The sequence below is a fragment of the Drosophila kikkawai genome, chromosome 3R (assembly GCF_030179895.1).
Source record: "Drosophila kikkawai strain 14028-0561.14 chromosome 3R, DkikHiC1v2, whole genome shotgun sequence".
In the NCBI taxonomy this organism is placed as follows: Eukaryota; Metazoa; Arthropoda; class Insecta; order Diptera; family Drosophilidae; genus Drosophila; species Drosophila kikkawai.
This window is the reverse complement of record NC_091731.1, coordinates 27,434,780-27,452,179: the sequence shown is the minus strand read 5'-3', so window position 1 is coordinate 27,452,179 and position 17,400 is coordinate 27,434,780. Positions and strand designations below refer to the sequence as shown.

Sequence of the window (17,400 nt, the reverse complement as noted above, 5' to 3'; positions counted from 1 at the left end):
TAAATTAATAAAATATATGTTTGTCATATCTTTAAACATTTTTTAGAGTTTAAAGTAGTTCTTAAGCTATTTAAGATATTGATATATAAAATTTAGATATTCTTTTGGTGAAAGGATAAGAATAATTTTGTAAGATAAATTTTCTAAAGAACTTTCTATATCTTGATTGCAAAGTAATAGTTTCAATCGAATTATGAACTTTTTAAAATCTCTAAAATATCTCAAAATATATTGCATTAAACCTAGACTTCATCCCACTGTGCACATTGCGCTGTTCAACCAACTTGGCGATTGTGGCGCAGATAAAAGAAAGGCACTTGAGCATTACATTTGGCCAAGGCAGGCAGAGCATGCTCTTCAGTTTCTTCCAACTTCGAAGAAGATTTCGTGGCGGCCTAAAAAAACCCCACCAAATGCAAGCAAAATAAAGTCGGCGGGAAAAGTGCAAGGGAATTAACAATTCATTTTATTGTTAAGTATGCTCTCGGGCTGGCTTTTGGCCATGGAACCGGCCTCTTTTTTAGACCATCTTGTTAGCAGAGCTCCTCGGCAGCAGCTGGAGTCTCCGTCCTCATAGTTAATAATGCGATAATTTCAGTTTCATTCAAAGCAAATCGAAGGCAGCAAAACACCAAAAGGGGCAAGGAAAGCAACAGCTACCGGATTACGACGAGCCACAAAAAAAAAAGGAAAATAAAATCAAAAGGAGGGAGCTTGTTGCTGGATTTCTTGGCGTGTTGCGGCAACATGTTGCAAGGAGAAAAAACCTGATGCATGCGCAAAATTTAAATTATGTTGTTTTGTCGCATGTTTCTCTCTTCTTCTTTTGGCTGCGCTTTGTCGTTGTTGAAGTCTTTTTAATGTTTTCTTTTTTTCTTTTTGGGTTCTTTAGGCATTATCAATGAATAAATGAAAATGTCTTTTGTCCAGAGGAAAATTGTTGTTGCTGCTGCTGCTGCTGCCTGGCATGCAACTGCAAAACGCTTAACATCTTCTTTAAGTCGCTGTTTTATGTCACAGCCAACTGTCATTTGTACATTGAATTGCGGTCCCTGGTCTGTATTTTCTGTCCCTCCCCGGCTGTCTGTTCGATTTGCATAAAATCACAGGAAGCACTTAGGATTAATAGCGAGCGGCCAAGTGTCGTGGGTTAAACATGTGTGTTTTGGAAATTGATACGATTGGGGGCTTACCTTATTCCGATGTGCGGCTAAATTGTTGTAATCCATGTAAGTTGACCGCGTTTGTTATCCATTTACAGCGGGGTTAATCCAAAAAAATTGCACTGCAAAGAGGAGAGAAAGAAAGAATTTGAAAATGTTGCTTTGTACTCATTCTCAGGGATATTATCGCCTGGCGCCATCTATGGGCAAGTGGCCGAAGCGCTCGTGTAAAATGTTGAGGGTGGGGAATTTTATGGGAATTTTTTTTAATATTATTATTTTATAAACAATTTTTAATTAATATAATGAAAAAATATGAATAAAGAAAATTATACAATTTAATTATATTTTTCTATGTAATTTTTTGTATATTTATTTGATATTTATTTGGACATTAATAAGGGTATTTTTCCTAAGTTTATAAGTAATATTTCGTTCACATTAAATATTCAAAAATATACAAAAATGTTAATACAAATTTTCAGCTTGTCAATAATTAATAATTCAAGTGGTAAAAGTGGTAAAAGTTATATATTTTCCACAATATTCTAATAAAATCCCCAAATTCAAAAGGTATATCCCAAAAATCCAAGTAAATCTCATAGAACTTTCTATCCCACAGCAATTATCTCTATAAAAAGCTATTTTGCCCAAAAGATCCTTCTGCCCCACCGCCAACTTTTGACATTTTCCCACCTTTTAATGTCACCAAAGTCGGAGGCAGGCAAAAACAGGAACCAAAATCAAAACCAAAACCAAACACCGATCTTGGCAGCGGCAACAAAAAGATCGCTAACAGCATAAAGCAGCAGGAGCAACGAGGAAGCCATTGGCCATGGCCAAAAGAGCCGGAGCTCCAAAGGGTCCAAAGAGCCAAAGACCAAGTGGCAGAGACTGTCAGGTTCAGTTTCAGTTAAAGTTTAAGCTCAAGTTCCAGGCTCAGAGGCAGGCTCGCAACGGAGCTGCTGTCATATCCTTTTGCGGTAAACGACTGAGAAAAAAAAGAGAGGAGGGGACGTATATTTGAGCCAGCTTCTCATTCATTTGCGCCAAATGTCATTATTGTTGCTCGTTTGTTGTGGCCAGTGCCACTGCCTGCTGCCTGCTGCCTCTTTTTGTGGCATCTTCGGGTCTTTTGTAAAACTCCCTCGTTAAACAGATTATTTTCACACCCGACTTCAGGCTGTTGGCTGCTGCCAATTTGGTAAGTGAATTGAATGGGGCTCAGAGAGGAGTCTCGAGTGTAGTTCACTCCTTGCAGGCGTTAATAATGCGATTTCAATGCAGGGGCAAGCACTGATACAAAAACAGAGTGAATTTATGTAAATTTAATTTTAAAAGCTTTACTTTAGAAGATTTGTATTTTTCTGGAATAAAAAATGATTATTCTCCTACATACATATACTGTATAAATTTATATAAAACTAGAGAATGAGTAAAATCCAATGAATAAGTTTTAACTTATAATTATAAATAAATATATTTCAATATATTTCGCTCAACAAATTTGAATTAAATCTATCCCTAGTAACTTTATCTATAATAAATTGAGTTATATTATATTTTAAAACCAATTTTTTAAACCAATTTTTTTTCAGTGACAGCCAAATTCAAAGACTCTCAAAGTGCGAAATGTTTTTTGTTTATATTTTTTAGGGATTCCTTATGAAAGCGACAGAAGGAGTGACACATGTATGCACCTGGTTTAGAAGGTTGCGGTGCCAACAATGGGCAGGCTTCGATTTTGGCTTCGAAACCGCTGATTGTTAATTGCCAGAGGTAAGCCAAAGGATTGTCTGAGCCTCGGACTTTAGTTTTCGTAGTGAGGTGATTTTAGGGGGTCGATGGTGGAGATTAGATTGAAAATGATGATTGCTCACTCTTTCTCGAGGATTTTATATGCAAGAAGATTTATTAAATATTAAAAATAAAGCTTGAGAGTTTGAATAAATTTGAAATAATAATTTCAATAAATTTATAAGGCTTTATGAAGGCATAAAGTTAGATAAAAAAACTTTCTACTAATGTTTTACTTTAAAATATAAATAGTTTCCAAATTTCTACGACAGCTGGTCTCATTTATATCCTATTGGCTGCTCCCTCTGGCAATCAATGTAATCATCGCCAAAGAAAGTGAACGCTCCTATTTGATAGATCACGGGGATTCCCCTCCCTTCCCTTTGGCAATCATTTCGCACCCCAGGCCCAAAGGTATTTCGCGCAAATTATTCGAAATTATTTTTGCGGACACGCTCTGCCGCACGTAGCACTTGCGAAAAAAAAAGCTAAAGAAGAAGCATACAAACCCTTGGAATTCAAAAACAATTTATTTTATTTCAAGGGGGGGGAGATGGAGCTGGGGGGAGGACCACCTAGGCGTAACTGTACCCAAATTCATATGCATAATTTTTGCGCTATTTGCGCTGTTTGTTTTGATCGCAAAAATATTTAAGCGCGATCGCTGCGTAATTGTTGAAAGTCAGACAAGGCAGGGCCAACACTCGCAACACTCGGGGGTTTTTTTTATTCATTATTTTGATAGGCAGGGGGGGTGGGTGTACTGACACGTGAATGACAGATCAGACAACCAGCTCACGCCCAACATCAGAAAACATCCATAAATATTTTTGTCATTTAGCTGCCGGGGAATCGGCACTCGATGCGATTTATGGCCGAGAGTCGTAAAAAACCGTAAAAAGCCAACCCATAGCATCGTAAAATTAAACAGCGAAAATAGTTTTTGGCCGCTTAAGTCGCCGTTTGTGATCGAAATATTTAATTAATTGGTCAAACCTCACGGATCGATGGATCGCCGAACCTATTCGTGGGTGGCCTGGCCCAGCCCCGAATTGGAGTGCGTTCGTTTGATTTATGCAGACAACACGGACACATTTAATGAGCGGCATTTGAATGCACAGTCGTCGGTTCACAAAAAAATCGAATTCTGCACTTGTCGCTAAAAATAAATAGCCAGAGTTTGAGGCTTTGAGGGACTTTGAAAAAAATCGAAAAATATTCGATGTCTAGTGTAGTTCAGGCGCCATCCGACGGCTGTTGGCGGAACTAAGTGAAAGAAAGTTTCGGAAAAAAAGGATATTTCCATTTGGGTTGCTGTCTCTGCTAAAGGATAATGGGGTGTTTCGGAGTCAAAGGACCTGTGTTTTTCGAAGCTTTTGCTTGGAAAGCTTTTATGTGTGGAATTTATTTCCCAGTTTGCTGGAGAGTCTAAAGCTCAGGACATTTTTCTGTTGCTGAACAAAGCTTTAAGGATTTTAAGGATACAGGATGTAAGGACTATGTCAAATTACATGGAAATTGTATTTTTACATTTTACAATTTAATATTTAAAAAAATTTTTGTTCTTTCTTCACGATTAAGTGTTATTTTTTTAAGTATGTAAATATTTAAGGATCTTAATTTAATAAAAATATTGTAAAATATTGCTCTTAATTTATATATTCTATATATTGTAAAATATTGCTCTTAATTTATATATTCTATATTTTAAGCTTCACCAGAGATCGTTTTCTATACAAATAAAGATTGTCACATCAATTTTCTAGCCCTTTTCCCTTTAAACATACGAGAAAACAATTAAATAATAATAAATAAAAATGCTAAGAAGCCCTAATAAAAATTCAAATCAAACAAGTTTTCGTTGGTCTATCACTTAACCATCATCTTCAAGCCAACAGATTTTTGGCTCATAAAAAAATGAACAAACTGGCAATATTCTCAGTTGTACAAAGGCATGTAAATAATTTGTAGACAAAAGACAAACAGAACCATATTCAGAAATGGCAAGGCAGACAAAGACCACACACAGCCAACTAAAGCTGGGAAAAAATAAAAAAATAATAACAAAAAGATATACAAAAATGGAAATAAAAAACACCTTGGCAAAACGTAAGGCAATAAAAAGTAAAGTTCCTTTTCATTTTATGACAGAGCCGACACTTAATAAACAATAATCATAATCTCGAGAGGAGCAGATTTTGATCTCCACTGCAATCATAATTCCTTTATTTTATTTAGTTTTTAGTTTTTTTATGATTTTTATTAAGCATTTATATCATATTTTTGTGCCAACGAGATTTGCATTTTGATGAATTGCAGGCGAAAGATGGAGAACCAGACTGGAGAGTAACCTGTAGTAAGTCATTTTTCGCGACACTATCTCAAAGTGCCAGTAAAAAGATCGAGGGGTCTATAGTGCCAGGGCAACTTCTGGTCTCTTGTGTGACTTGAAATTTAAATTAACCTTTTGGTCTGCTCTTTTTTTCGACTCTTCTTCGGCGGCGGCGGGTAATTATTTTTTCATTTTGCGAGTTAGCTTTGGTTTGGATGTGAGTTATTGTGCAAATTAAAATGAACGATGTGTCGGTAAGGTCGCCTTTTGTTGTCGTAGCGCCAACGATATGGTTCCCCCCTCTCAGCAGACCCTGAACCTGAACCGCAAGTGCGATGTTTCTGGCGTTTTTCTATATTTCTTTTTTTTTCCACATCTTGTTTGGCTGTCTAGCGCGTACATGATGTGACTATGATTCGTGTTCGCCATGAATTTGCCCTGTCCATGGCGGTCGAGGCGATAAGAATCTTTCCCGAGTTCCCGCGACGAGAGCGGTCCAGATGAAAAGCTCCGGACTGGCGAAATATTGACCAAGTGTCGGGGGAACGAAGGGGAGGGGTTGTACAACCTGACAGCGGTAAGTGATTAACCTTTTACATGGATCCGTCTCCGTCTCCGTTCCTGATCCAATCTAAATTCATAAGACAAAAGCGGCAATTTTGGTCGTGTTTTTTTTGTTACTTTTTTTTCGGGTTTTCTCGGTTAGTGACTCAGTTTAGAGAGTGCCGTTATGCGATTGCGCTGAACTAGTTGCCATTTAATCGGAGGTCAAGCATCTTGATTTATTAATTGGCAAAATGATTGAGCGACGTTTTGCCAGAGGCCGGAAATTGAATTTTAGTTGACTTCCTTTGGGTTTCATTTGTGTTTAATATCCTTGGTGGGATTAATAAGATAAGAAGATACTCTTCTCTTGATTCAAAATTATTACTGTATTTAATAAAAGATAACTAAATAATTAGATAAATAATGGTGTCACTTCTTATATTCATTAAGAATGATCACAAGATTTAATTTAACTAAGATTATACGGCTCGAAGGACCAAAAAGCTTCTTTACCACCATAATTTTTCCAGTTTCTAGAGTTCAAATTAAATTACATATCAAATTTCTAGGCTAGCTCTATCCTTAAAACCTTTAGATACTCTTAAATTCAACCATCAAACTTGAAATTTCCTTGACTGAATTTAAATTTCCTTTGCAGGCTGGGCTCTGAATTCATTTTTCCACCTACTCTCTCTCTCTCTCTCTCCGGTTCCTTCTCCTTCCCTTGGCCTCACTTCAATTTCCATTTTGGGGAACCAATTGAGACTTGGAATTCGCCATAAATTGCATGTGCGACAACTGTTCCTCCTGTCTCTGTGTAAGTGCGAGTATCTGTGTGTGGGAGTGCCCTGTGTGCGAGATAGTGTGGGTGCTGCAACTCTCAGCTACAAGCTGAAAATGCTCCTCAATGAAGTCAGTTCATTTAAGTTCAACTTATGATGCGGCAGAAATTTGCAGACAATGTTGGAAATATTTCAAACTCAATTCCGAAAGGGCAACCCCTGAATGCCAAAGTGTGTGTGTGCGAATAGGTGTTTGTTTGGATGAAGCTGGGAAATATGTATGTATATGCAAAGTCGGTTTGAATTTTGAATGACCTTGGCAAAAAGCATTATTTAAACTTAACAAGGCGACAACTGGGAATGAAACTCATACACACACACACATGCGAAATGTGGGTGGGAGAGGACTCTGAACACAGGGTTGATGGTTTCGGCTGAGTAGCAATTTGTGCCGAACTCAATCAGAGCACACGGCAACCCATTAGTTCCCTCACTCCTCCGGGGATTTTCTAAGCCCAGAAAAAGGGGCGGCGGCCTGGCAGCCCACAAAAGAGTACAGGCGAGGTCAAAAGAAAAGGTTTACCATTATTCTATACGTTTTACTCAAAAAAACATTCTTTAAAAATAAAAGAATACATTTTAAAATATAGCAGATTGTTTTAAAATAAAGTATTTGTTATAAAGTAAAGATTTATCCTAAGGTCAACAACTTTTTAGTAATTGAAAAAACATATTAGAACTTTAGAAGTGTTTTTTTAGTTCAAAGCTAAATCCTTGTTTCTACTTATAAGAAACTTTTCATTGTTAGTTTAAAATACACAAAAATTAAACAGGATTTATTTTATACGCAAAAAGTTATCTCAATTCACCCGTTGCTGTTTATGGTTACATATTTCCACACGTGTGTTGCATTGTCTCTGCGTGTATTTTGCTAATTTACTAGACAGAAATACGCCTTTAACCCACCTAGCTCATTTATTATATAAAACACAGCGGCCAAAAGGGGGTTCAAAGGCTGCTGGGAGGGCGGCGGAGTGGCAGGAGACAAAGGACAGGGCGACAGGTTAACTGGCAAAGCAGCAGCTGCTGAGCCCGATTGCAGTCCTTGGCAGAAAGGAAGCCGAAATAGCCGCAGGACTCATCGCCGGCATCGTTGCGTCGTCCTCCCTTTGGGCTTTGAACCCTTTTTGGCCACAGCTCCCTTACATATAAACATATATGTGTTTTTCGAGGGTAGCAAAGTGTAAAAATCGTGTTAATTTTGGAAGGCAGCGTGGCGACGGAGATTTCGGTGTAACCATTTTATATGAGTTTTTAATTACAGAAATTAGTTTGCTTCCGCTTCATTCTGTTCTTCACTCCCTTTGGCTTTGGGTTTCTGACATATAAAAGGGTTGAACTTTTGATATATGAGCATAAAGTACAAAACAAATCTTTTAATATTATTGGATTAATGAAAAGGGAAGTTAGAAGTAAAAGTCTTGTAAAAATTGTTAAAATTAACTTTGGGAACATTTAAAAAATCTTTTAAAAATGTTTAGGTCTTGAATAAAAAATTGAAGAACTAAATGCATTAGTTAAAAAATAAGATAATCTCTTAAAGTAACAAAAATACGGCAATTAAGTATTTATTTAACTCCTTAAACTTTCGGTATGAGGTTACTATCTCAAAATAAAGTGAAACTATAAATTATAATATTTTTCAACCTAATTTAATGTTACATTTCATTCCCATTTAAAATACTTTTCCTGAAAACTCACACTTCTTCCAAAAATAAGCTTAATTTAACGCCAACAAAAATACAAATAAAATAATAAAATATTTAAATGCAATTAACAGGCCGCGAGTTCAGCGTCCTGAAAGGGAAAAAAAAGTTTTGTCAAATCAACATCCTTCCGTTTTCGCTGCGCACAAAATGAAAAATATCACATGAAATTAACCCTGCCGCGGGCAGGAAAAGCCACTCCACCAACCCCCTGGCCCTGCCTGAAAAAAGCGGGCAGAGGGGTTGCAAAAGCGATGGCCGAGGCAGACAATGTGGCAACAAATTTGTATGTAAATGTATGCAAAAGTAATTAATCATAGTCGCACATGCACGCACACACACACACACACACACAGGGACACTCGGGCACTGCGGACTTTACACAGACAGGCAAAGCAAGAAAGGACTCTCTCTCACACAGATACATTCAGTATATGTATGTGTAAATGGAAATCCTGGCCGTTGGCTGAGGTGCAACTTGTTTAAAGGTTAACTTCATTTTTATGATATTATGACAGGACAGGGCGGGATTCAGGCTCGGATTTGAGACCGGAGAATATCCTTTATGTAAGGGGATGTGCATTTGGGGGTGAAATAAGCGGTTTAAGCGCGGAACTAACTCAGTTAACCAAAGCGAATATAATTCAATAGCAGATATAGAAGGGAAAATGAAATAAATCAGTGGTTGTGACGGTGTAAAGATTATCTAAATTTTTATACTTCTAATTATAGAAAATATATTTCTTAGGTAAAATCATCTTAAATATAATTTTATTTGAGCTCAACGCTCTTTGTTGTTTACTGCTTCCCATTTCATATTCAAGTTATATATTTTATAAAGTCCCTTTTACCAATAGAACCAAAATACATAAAATATCTACATATGGACATCCTTTTATCCTTTTGTTTCTTGAAATTTATATATATTTCTTGCTTATTATTTAGTGCAGAATCCTTCGATTCAATGAACCAAATGATTTACAAAAAAAGAAAAGAGCAAATAACCGCACTTAAAAATCGTTTAGCCTGTCCGGTTAGCCTGCCTTCATCCGGAAGGACCTTTCCCCCCCTTTCCAACCCCCCCACATTATCCTTTTCTGCAAAAAGGGTCTCAAGTGGCTTTGTGTGCGATGGTGTGTCCGTGGGCGATATTGAAATTTGAGACCGCAGAGGTCGACAAATCCTTTGGCCCAACGCATGACAACATGCGGCGATGCAGGAGCATCAGGAGCAGCCATTCCCCGCCTCATTCTTGCAGCTCCTGTGCCAGTGTAAGTGTGTGTGTGTGTGTGTCTGTGGGGTTGGTTATATAACGATAACGGCGGCGGCCATGATACCGCTGCCGCTGCCTGATTTTGATGCTGCCGTCGCTTAGTGCTACCCAGCGATAGCGACCAGACAATGGCGGTGGTGGAAAATTCGAGCCAGCGACACATGTGCACCGTTTCCAGGGGTGGAGTATGAACGGGTGAGCGGGGGGACATCTGGAGAGGGGCGTTGGCGTAGCTGCTGCTGCTGTGTTTTGGCCTCTTTCCCTGGGCTCTGTCTATCCTCTTCTTTTTTTTTATTTTTTGCTGCCCATAAATCATCGCTGAGACGACACCGTGTTAAATTGGAACTTTTCCCATACTTGAATGGAATTGGGTGAAAATGTGAAATATATATGCAGCTAAATACATATTGAAAATATAGTTGGGAATGAAACTGATATAAGCTATTCAAGTTCTAAAGCTGAATCTGTAAGTTTTCAATCCCAAATAATTTTAAATCTATTTTAAAAATATTTAATAATGTCTCAAATTGTAGGAACCGAGAGAAAATTTAGTTGTAGATTTTTAAATTATTTTCATTCATCTTAAATACAATTTATTCTGTATTTTGTGCTTTGTTTCCTTTCCTTTCCTTTTTTCCAACTCAAAAATAAAATATTAGAAAAATGGCAAAGATACCCATAATATATTTACGAAAACTGAAAATATTTACAAATCAAATTTATTATTTGCAACTTTGTTGAAAGAAAAACACATTCTAAAATTAAATCGAAATGAGACACAATTTTCTGCTGCCATACAGAACAAGGTTCCTCAGATATTTTCACTATTTGCAGCGACCACAAGAGCGTACAATTTTCTGCATTTAAATTAAGCATGTGCGGAGCATGCAACATTGCCACTCACATGCATGCAAATCCCCTCCCTCCCATCCCCTGCTCCCTGCCCCCCAATGACCAACCAACGCTCGCGCTCCGCACAAGCCGAAAAAGCCATAATTTTCCAATTAAGCGAAAATGAGCGATTTATTTGCCATGAAATCAGTGAGAATCGCCGATAAAAATCTCTTCATTCTGTTGCACAGTTTCTCTGGCCAACGGCCATTCGTGGGGGCGTACAAGGGGGCGAGGTGGGAGTGGAGGGTGGCAAAGTGGGCAGGACCATGGCAGCCTGTGGGAGGAGCAAGAGGGGATGTACGGACTGTCCCCGTGCAGTTGTTGCTGTGGCTTTTTTCGCTTTGGTTGCAGAAAGTGCAACGCGAAATGTTTGCCGCCGTTGCAATTATTTATTGTGCCCCGAGTTTAAAGGGGGAAACATTCGGATTCGGATTTTCGGTGGAATAGTGGTCGAACGATAAAGCATGGGTGTGGAAAAAGGGGGTATTTTGTTGTTCAAATGAACACGAATAATTATATAATTATAATGATATTATAATGATCTTTTTTGTTCCAGCCGGCTCGAAGGACCAAATGTTCAATTTAAGTGATTATTTAATTTGTATCTTAAATAATTATAATAAATTTTATGTTCAATTAAACAACTACAACTTAAAAAGTTAAGAACTATTTAAATATCCCCTTGAAAAAAACCTTCTTACGCTCCTGTATTGTGGGTGGCAGCAGCAGCTGCTGTGGGTGGGAATTTCATGGATTCGAAATGTTGACGCTGTGGCCGCGTATGACGACGATGTGAAATGTGGATGCGCCAGTGTCTGAGCCACTTAACCCCCAAAGGGGGGTGAGGGTTTGCTGGAGGCAAACGGTAGTTACTAGGCTGTAGGTGAAGAGGGGTAGCTACATTGTCTCTTTTTTCCCTAGAATTCCATGGAACTGATGTGGAATTTTTATTTTATTTTTCCCTATCGTTTTCTGTTGCTTCTTTTTCGATTATTTTTTATATTTTTGTTTTGTTTACGTCTGCAATTTCAAGTGGAAAATTGCTGAATACGCGACGGACTATATAAAAATTATGGCAACACGACAAAAAATAGTAAAAAAGCTATACAAAAAGTATAGCATACCTTAAGTGAAAGATTTTGGAAAGATATAACTAAATAAAATTTTTAAAATAATATAATATATTTAACCTTAAATAAAATCAACTTAAATATCTCTTACAAGAAAAAATCAAATAAAATATCCTGCAATTCCTCTAATTAAGCTCAATGACAACCCTTAAAGTCAGCTATTTATTTAGTCTTGAACTTTTGTGTGATTGTTGCAACACCTCGAAAAGTGTTCAAGTCCGGAGTTGCATGTCCAGAGAGGGTCTTGGCTATTTAGCACCTGTAAGCCACACTTAATTAAAAATGCAACCAAGTGTTGTGGTGTTTTCTTTTTTTTCGGCCACACGCCAACACCTTGAAATGAACCGAGTATTTGATGTGAAGTAGCGTGTCCGTGGACTCTGCCCCGTTTTGTTGCACTCAACGTACAAGTATTTAGCATTTTGCTCGACTGACTAATTCAATTGTGCGAGCAAGCAGAGGCCCCCCTTAAACCCTTACCTACCCTCCAGGCCAGCGAATTGCTTCATTTTTCAACAACTTTTCACTCGCTCACTCGTCTGCTACTTCCGTTTTCTTGCAAAGGGTGGGAAAAAGGTGGTTTTTCTAGGTGCCAATTGCAATTTGTGTTGCATTTTTAATTCGAGGAATCTCTCTGGCACTTGCTTCTTGGAAGATTATAATGTTGTGAAGTTCAAGATGGGGATTGCAAAGGTCTGAAGGTTATGTGCTAATTAAGTTTAAAATTTAACAAATTTCAGTTGAAACATACAATCAAAAGTTTTATTGAAGCCTCTGAGTAATAGTTTGCAATTTCCCCCTCAGCAGGATTTAAAAACTTTCTTTTTTAATTATTTCCCTGTGATATATTATGCCCAAAAGTTGTGTGTAAATGTTGTGAGGGAGCCCTGGAAATGAATTTATCTTATTCACTGAAATGTCAAAAAAGGTCACTGCCCCCCAGCCGAGAGAATAAACCCCCTGCTTCTTGTGATTGCTGCCAGTGCATTTGCATTGGCGCCAGTTGCAAAAAATATATATGTATATATGCACTCCATGTTTCGGAGTTGGGGATCGACAATTTTTCGGACGCACGCATTTCGCAGAGTGGCGACTCCAGGTTCGCGTCCTCCAACAGGACCGGGCCATAAATTTAACGCATTTTCCACAAACACACACACACAAGTGCGGGAAATGCAGAGCAGCGTGAAGTGAACTCTGCAAATTTCCATTTTCGTTTTATTTTCTGTTAATTTGCCCATGGCAAAAGTTCTCTTTTTCTTTTGTGAAAAAAATAGCCAGCAGGAAAATGAGGAAGTGCAGAGCGGCAAATGCAGAAATTTATGAAAAATTAATTTTGAAAATCGTTAATTGAGTGTTTATGGTGCTGCACACACACGCACACACAGAGATGAGAGTATATATGCATATGAAATGGAATTTTTAAGCGCATAAATATGGAAACAAATTAAATGTAAGAGATTTATGACAGCAGCCAAAGCCTTGAATTATTTTCAAATTTATAATTAAAGTTTAAAGGGGTTAAAAATTATTCTCTATATTAAATTGAAGAGATAAATAGTAGTTAAAATGTTTTAAATTAGTGCTCAAACTAGAGCTGTAATTGTAGAAATTTTTAAGTTTCATTAAAAACCTCAAAGGGTGTCAAAAATAACGCTCAAAACCTTAAATCTTATAAATTGCAAATGTTCTTTAAATTTGGTACCTAAACAATTTCATTGCATACTTTTAGCCACCTTTTCAAACGTTTTCAAATCCCCTAGTAATTTTAAGCATTGCTTAAATTATATTAATAAGTCATAATTTAGAAAAAGATAACTGAAATGCTGTTGAAAATTCAACTAAAAATAATAAACTGACCGAATCAAAGTGTCAGTCAGCCAGTTGACTTCAATTTGCATAGGCAGCTAAATCATTTTGCCGTGTCTTTCGAGTGCCAGTGTGAATGTGCGAGTGCATAACAAGAGCAAACAATATTTCTCACATAAATTCACACTTTAACCAATTTGCATGCAATCTGCGGGGGTGCAACAACTTTTGCCCCCAGAAACCCCCTCCCAGTCGGCGGCCCTGTCTGCAGGGTGGAAACTCTCTGCATTTTGCGCATGATTGTCGAGGGAGCCGAAGTGGAAATGGAATTGGAAATGGGGAAACCGGGGGTGCTGGTGGTGGTGGCCCACTCATTTCTGCCTGCCGCATTCAGTGCGAACTTTTTGCATATTTAAATGGCTCTGGTCTGGCAGCCAGCAAACTGCACGAGTGACTGAATGAGTTTGAATGAACTCGATGTACTGAGAGAAAAAAGAAAATACAAAACCCAAAAACAAAACCAAACAAAACTCTTTGGCCCACGGTTGCAGCCGAGTTTTTCATTTCCCTGTTCTCTGGACAGCGTCACCAGCCCCAGGAACAGCAACAAAATCGAGAACATTTCAACGCAACGAAGGGGTCGGCCAACTGAGAAACAAATGGGGGATATATGTACGGTAGAGTATGGGAATATATAGACAACTGAATGGAAGGAAACAGTAGGCCAAAGTGTATGAAAGTGCAATCGAATTTAATTGGAATATAAGCAATAGTCAAAGTTAAAGGTTTAGAGAAATATTAATGAAATATTTAATACGATGATAATTATTTTTAATAAATTAGTAAATCTGAGGGAATTTAAATCTATTAAGCATTGTATAATAATGCATTTCTTTGTGACGGGTAAAATATCTTAAAAGTTAGAGTTTATTAGATTTCTTTACTACTCTTTTAAGTTGAAATATCCTTAAAATGGGGACTAAATCAGTTACTTCACCCACTTTTTGAATTTTAAGACCCTTAACCCACACCTTTACTTTTTAGTTACGTTTTTATACCCTTGCAGGGTATTATAATTTCAGTCAGAAGTTTGCAACGCAGTGAAGGAGACGTTTCCGACCCTATAAAGTATATATATTCTTGATCAGCATCAACAGCCGAGTCGATCTAGCCATGTCCGTCTGTCCGTCTGTCCGTCTGTCTGTCTGTCCGTCTGTCCGTCTGTCCGTCTGTCTGTCTGTCCGTCTGTCTGTTTCTACGCAAACTAGTCCCTCAGTTTTGAAGCTATCTGAATGAAACTTTGCATATAGTCTTCTATATGCTCTCACTGCTATATATGTCGGAACAGGCCGGATCGGACGACTATATCATATAGCTGCCATACAAATGTTCGATAAATTTTTAGAAAAAAAATTATAACTTCGTTGTTTTTCAAACTATTTTTATCTACTCTGAGATATAAGCTTATTTTATTAGTTCAGAATTTTGGTATAAATTTTATGAAAATCGGGCAACTATATCATATAGCTGCCATATAAACCGATCGGTAGGTGTAGGGAAAATGTAAAACTGGGAATGTAAAACTGTAACTGTCAAACTCTCAACATAATAAGTATAGATAAAATGCAATGAAATAATATCTGCAAGGGTATACAAACTTCGGCGTGCCGAAGTTAGCTTCCTTTCTTGTTATTATTATATTTTTGCATCAAAAAATTTCTTATAATTCATAGTTGTATATATTTTTCCATTTATTTAATATTAATTAAACCCACGAATACCCTTATTTACCCCCAAAAATCTCCTTTCAAAACCACTGTATCTGCCTGCTGCAAGGACATTAAATTCACCAGCACAGGATATATCCCTTTCGAACAGAACAACCTACTAACCAGGCAAGAAACTACACTTAGTCTGCCGGCTCAGCTGCACTTTGGCATTGTCTGAACTTAAATCAAAAGGTGACTAAACGAGAATTTCCTTTTTAAATTAATAAACTCGACCAGCCGGCTGACGTTTGCTTTGGGTCCTTGTATTATAGGTTAGCCTGGCCGGTTGGCCTGCTCTTGGCTTCTGCCCAGTTGGGTTTTGTGCTTTTGGGCCCAACGGCGCCTCGAACTTACCCGTTAACTGCACTCATAAATTCAGTTTTTGGTGGCAAAGTTTTGTGACATTCCGCATTTTTTATGGCCGCCAAAAACTTTAGCTTTGCACTTCGATTTTAGAGATATATATACTTATATATTTATGTATATATTTTTTGGTATAATTGGTTGACAAATCATTAGGTGCAGATACTTTTGAACGGAACTCACCTGAAACGAGAGCAGATAAAGGCAATGATTTATTAATTATAATTTTTAAGCCAACTATTGATTTATGCTTAAATAATGAACACACTAATTTATGACTTGGTTTGGTCAATTATTCAAACGCAATCGCTGGTTAATAATAAATGTACAAAAATAAATATGATATGTGTGGTTTGAATATTAATTTTTAAAGCTTATTGAGAAAAGTTTATATATTTATTTTTGTTATACGTAAAAAGTATATTTAATAATCATTCCTTTAGGAAAGATTAGTTAAAATATATAAAATATATATTATATTTTTTATTCCTTGTAGAATATCTCCTTTTCTCCCTCAGTTTCTCTTCAAGAATTCGCATTCAGCTTTAGTTCCTTGCTTATTCCGTATATTTAATAATCATTCCTTTAGGAAAGATTAGTTAAAATATATAAAATATATATTATATTTTTTATTCCTTGTAGAATATCTCCTTTTCTCCCTCAGTTTCTCTTCAAGAATTCGCATTCAGCTTTAGTTCCTTGCTTATTGCGCCTTGGCAGTGCAGTTCAACTACCCCCAATCGGACGACCGTAGATTGCCAGCCAGGATACGGGTTAGCAGGACCACACATACTCGCCTGCCAGCTGATAAATATCACCCTCTGAGACAGAGAGCCCGAGAGGAGGAGCGGGCCCAAAGCCTGGCCTTTGGCTCTGGTAGGGCGCTTCGCAGGAATGCCAGCCGGAATGCTGCTCAAAGTCAGGCCGAGGGCACAGCACATGTCCTGGGCCCAAGTGTTTTAATTATAAAAATGAGATATCGCAGTGCTGGTGCGCAGACATCTTCGATATAGCCAACCCCTCCGAATAGTTGCTTGAACTATGCGAAACGCGTGGCAGTTGCACGAGCCTTCTGTTTGCACCCGACGACCCTCGGGGGTTCAAGAAGGAACCGAGCCGAGGAAGGAAAACAACCGGAAGGAAGCGCATGTTGACTGAGTCCTCGTCCTCGTCCTCGTTTCGGTCCTCGTTACCATTCCCATTCGCTGACTTATCGGGCCCAAACGCAGCAGTATCTTATCACAGACAATTTAAATGCGAGGCAGGGTTTGGAGGGTTCCACATCGAAGGACTGGCCAAGGAAGCTCTAACTCCAGCCGCAGGCCAACTCCCATTCGGTATTTACTCATTCATGCGTTGCATTCGCATTGGGTCTTTGATAAGACCCTTAAGATAAAAGTACACAGCAAGAAAAAATCAATCTATACTAAGAAAACAAAATATAGAAACTATTTCCATGCTTTATTAAAGCTTTGCTGCTTTTAAAATGATTTTCTTCAAGCAAGAAAGTTATTTCCTTCTTCAAGCAAAAAACTCATCACAATATAAACTAAAATTAATTTTCAAAGAGAATAAATTTAAATAAAGTTCCACAAGTTTAGCCTGACACCATTTGAATAATGACAAAAATCTCACAAAAGTTGAATCGGCGAAGGAGGACTCTCGGGCGAAAAGTCACCCGAAAAGTAGGCAAAACGGAAGCCATAAATGAAATTAAAACAAAAGAGTGGGGGGGAGGCTTCAGGGTGGACCCACGGTTCAGGGTGGGTTCGCAGG

General features: G+C 37.8%; 1 protein-coding gene across 1 annotated transcript in view; it reads right to left on the bottom strand.

Moving 5' to 3' along the window:
* Positions 1-17,400, bottom strand: part of Antp (homeotic protein antennapedia) — a 112,757-nt gene that overhangs the window by 79,557 nt on the left and 15,800 nt on the right. The window contains exon 2 of the mRNA XM_017176072.3: positions 1,194-1,285. The gene's annotated coding sequence lies outside the window, so the exon portion shown is untranslated. The remainder of the gene's footprint in view (positions 1-1,193; positions 1,286-17,400) is intronic.